Source organism: Hevea brasiliensis, chromosome 11 (assembly GCF_030052815.1).
Source record: "Hevea brasiliensis isolate MT/VB/25A 57/8 chromosome 11, ASM3005281v1, whole genome shotgun sequence".
NCBI classification, from domain to species: Eukaryota; Viridiplantae; Streptophyta; class Magnoliopsida; order Malpighiales; family Euphorbiaceae; genus Hevea; species Hevea brasiliensis.
Window position 1 is genome coordinate 77113560 of NC_079503.1, and position 4631 is coordinate 77118190.

Below are 4631 nucleotides of genomic sequence, written 5' to 3' on the forward strand. Positions count from 1 at the left end.
AATAAATAAAAATAATATAATGAATAGATTTGGAGAAACACAGATGGCAAACAATGGGCTAATTAGCAGGTGATATATATATATATATATATATATATATATATATATATATATATATATATATATATATATATATATATATATATATATCTTAGCTCCTCCTTCCACCCAGAAGCTGGTGAATAGGTCTAGTTTAATCTCAATATAAATAGGCATTACAATTTTGTCTTAAAAAAAATGTTACAAATTTAATAAAATTTTATGATTTAATTAATTATAATTAATTTATGTTAGCTTAAACGAAGGGGGAAAGATATGAAAACTAAAGTTGAAGAGAGGTTCTCTGAGTTTTTTGAGAAGTGGATGTGTCAACTCAATGAGTATTTGCAATAACTGCGGAGGGCGTCTAGGGATTATCGAGCTAAAACTGGGTGTGAGTGTAAGCAAGAGCTATAAGCTTTAGTGTCTAAAGTCATACAACATTACAAAGACTACTACACTATAAAATGGGCTATGGCCCATGAAGATGTGCTTGCTTTCTTTTGTCCAACTTGGATTTCCCCTTTAGAGAATGCGTATTCTTGGGTTACTGGGTTGAAACCATTAGCAGTGTTTAAACTGGTTAACTCAATAAGGACAAATGGTGTTCCCTATAACACCTTAGGCAAATCCCACATCGGCAAAACGCTGGGTTTATAAGTTGGTGGTTCGTAACCCCTAGTGACGCGTTTTAAAACCGTGAGGGCTTTGGCCCAGAGCGGACAATATCACTAGTGGGCCGGGCCATTACATGCCTAGGGTGTTACAATATCACTAGTGGGCCGGGCCATTACATTCCCAGTTCAGGTCTGGTCGAATTGACACAAGAACATATGAGAAAGATTGAGGCTTTGAGGGTGAAAATAATGTTAGAAGAGGAGAAGGTGGAGAGGGAAATGGAGAGGCAACAAGTGATTTTAGTAGATAGGAAGATGGCAGAGTTGGTAAGGTTGGTGATTCGAGTGAAGAATGGGGAGGAAGTGAGGCAGGTGGAGGGACTGGTGCAGGTGGCACTGAAAGGAGTAATGGTAGGACTAGAGAAGGTGATGAAAGCGGTAGACTGTGTAAAGCTTAAGACTTTGAAGGGAGTTTTGAATGTTTTGAGCCCACTACAATGTGTGGAGTTCTTAGCTGGGATTGGCATGCTTCAAATTCTGCTAAGACAATGGGGAAAGAAAAGGGTTTGCACCATTAATTAGAAACTTCCAGTTGTAGGGTTTTAGGGGTTTTGATTTTCACTTTTAGACTTGTTTTCCTTTGTCTTGATTTGGTTTTATCTGAATTAATGTGCATGTACTATTCAGTGGTTTTAATTTAACTTTTTTTTATACTTATTATAAAAAATCATAATTTATTTTTTTTATATAATGTTTTATTAATTTTATATTATATAAATTTATCATTATATTACAAATATTATATTTAATTATTTAAATTAAAATATTAATTTTAATGTCATTTTAATTAATTATATAAATAAAAATATTTATTAATTTAAAATTATTTTTTATTTGATCGTATTTTTAAAAAATTATTTGTGTTATAATATTAATATAATAACAAAATAATAATAAGTTTCTAAAATATAAATAGGTGAAAATATTTAAAAATTAAAATAAATAATAATAAATATAAATTAGTCCATGAATTTAATTCATTTAAATTCTATTATTTTATTTTTTAAAGAAGAGGAGAAGGTGGAGAGGGAAATGGAGAGGCAACAAGTGATTGTAGCAGACAAGAAGATGGCAGAGTTGGTAAGGTTGGTGGTTCGAGTGAAGAATGGGGAGGAAGTGAGGAAGGTGGAGGGGTTGGTGCAGGTGGCACTGAAAGGAGTAATGGCAGGACTAGAGAAGGTGATGAAAGCGGTAGACTGTCTAAGGCTTAGGACTTTGAAGGGAGTTTTGGGTGTTTTGAGCCCACTACAATGTGTGGAGTTCTTGACTGGTATTGGCATGCTTCAAATCCTGCTAAGACAATGGGGAAAGAAAAGGGTTTGCACTATTAATTAGAAACTTCCAGTTGTAGGGTTTAAGGGGTTTTGATTTTCACTTTTAGACTTGTTTTCCTTTGTCTTTATTTGGTTTTATCTGAATTAATGTGCATGTACTATTCAATGGTTTTATTTTAACTTTTTTTTATACTTATTATAAAAAATCATAATTTAATTTTTTTATATAATGTTTTATTAATTTTATATTATATAATATTATCATTATATTACAAATATTATATTTAATTATTTAAATTAAAATATTAATTTTAATGTCATTTTAATTAATTATATAAATAAAAATATTTATTAATTTAAAATTATTTTTTATTTGATCGTATTTTAAAAAAATTATGTGTGTTATAATATTAATATAATAAAAAAATAATAATAAGTTTCTAAAATATAAATAGGTGAAAATATTTAAAAATTAAAATAAAATAATAATAAATATAAATTAGTCCATGAATTTAATTCATTTAAATTCTATTATTTATTTTTTAAGAAAAGTTTGATTTGCATATATTTTACTTAAATTTTTTGTAATTTAAAATGATATTAACTTGCATAATAAAATTGTATGCCTAAATTAATGTGAAAGGGAATTACTTATAAAATTAGAAAATAAAATAATTTTTAAAATAATTTTTTATTAGTTTAGTGCATTATTATTATAAAATTTTCATTTTTATTATATTGATATTTTGAAATTTTATATTGTCATATTATTTAATACAAAAAATTTAATATCTATTTAATATATTAATTATTTAATATATTTATAGATTATATTATATATGTTATAAATACATTATTAATTAATATATAAATTTAATCATGTATATTCTAATTAAAACTGAATATTATATATATATATATATATATATGAGAGAGAGAGAGAGAGAGAGAGAGAGAGAGAGAGAGAGAGAGAGAGGTCTACTTCAAAATTAAAAATTATAACAAAATTTCTATAAAATAAAATTTTAAAAATAAATATGTATACACACACACATAGGTATCTATCTTAGCCCCTCCTTCCACCCAGGAGCTAGTGAACAGGTCTAGTTTAATCTTAATATAAATAGGCATTACAATTTGTCTTAAAAAAAGAGTTACAAATTTAATAAAATTTTATGATTTAATTAATTATAATTAATTTATGTTATATTATTAGTGTGGTAAGGTAAAAAAAAAAACTTTTAAGTGGGTAGGTTTTTTTTTTTTTAGTAAGTAGTCAAATCTAAATCTATCAAGCGAAAGGTGCAAGTTGAATAGTACTTGATATCACACTCTTTTAAATTCAAATGAAAATATCTCCATCTACATAATTAAATATTCATATTGTATTGTAATCAAAATTTTCCTGCTTTTTCAGAAAATCATTTGCCAAAACACAGCAACTCCAATTACAATATCAAAAAACTAAATTTTAAATTTTTGGGATGAAGTCTGAGAGAGACTTGACTTACAATACAAAGAAGAAAAGAGTGAAACAGAACTTAAGTAGCCTTGACGGATAATATTTTAAGTTCAGCCCACCAAAGCAGAGAATGTTTTGGAGTTGCTTGATCAGATGAGATAGCAATCACTTCCCTCAACTTGGAAGTGATATCCTTCATTGTTGGTCTTTGCCTTGGATCTGGTTGTATGCACTCTTGGATAATCTCGCATATGAGGTCAAGCTCATTGTTTTTGAAAGACTTGAGTGAGGACAGATAATATTTTAAGTTCAACCCACCGAAATAGAGAATGTCTTGGAGTTGCTTGATCAGGTGAGATAGCAATCACTTCCCTCAACTTGGAAGTGATATCCTTCATTGTTGGTCTTTGCCTTGGATCTGGTTGTATGCACTCTTGGATAATCTCGCATATGAGGTCAAGCTCATTGTTTTTGAAAGACTTAAGGGCTGGGTCAATCAGGTAACCGACATTACATTTGTTATTCAAATATTCAGTAGCCTGTAAGTTTATAGTCAAATTATATGCTTGTCAGCCAGCCATACATGCAGCTAGAACACAAAAGTTATTTAGGTATAAAGCAATTCATAGAGATATGAGAGTATAGGATTTCATAAAAGATTTACCAATTTTTTGAGGGACCCTTATTCTTCCAAGTATTAGAGCTTTCCAGAAATGATTTCTAGCAACATAATCCCAAAACAATAGACATTTTTCTCTACATCAGCCAAAGGTGGCAATGTAGAATGCGCTGACTTATTGTCACTTGAGCTCTTCGACTTGGAGGAATCTTATGGCAAGAAAGAGATCTCAGCCATCTGAGAGGGATCATAGATACGATGAGACGGTACATTAAAGAAACAAAATAGAATGAAGCCAACCCATGAAGGAGATTACCGTAGCTGCATAGTCATCAGTTAGAAAGATATTATGTGAATTTAAGTTAGAATGTGCCACTGGTGGATTTAAATCATGGTGCATGTATTGTAAGCAATAAGCAATGGCCATGATAATCCTCATCCTTGCACTCCAGTCAAGATGTTCCATTTCTTTAACTGAAGACACAGAATAAATGTTTCAGCCTCTAAATTAGCACAAGAGAAATCTATCGAAGTTTCCATCGTTAAATTAATATTCAAAT

The 4631-nt window shown here is 29.4% G+C and overlaps 1 pseudogene; it reads left to right on the forward strand.

The window, feature by feature from the left end:
- The first annotated feature begins 315 nt into the window (after positions 1-315).
- Positions 316-2051, forward strand: LOC131170298 (protein DOG1-like 4; annotated as a pseudogene).
- The last annotated feature ends 2580 nt before the right edge of the window (positions 2052-4631 follow it).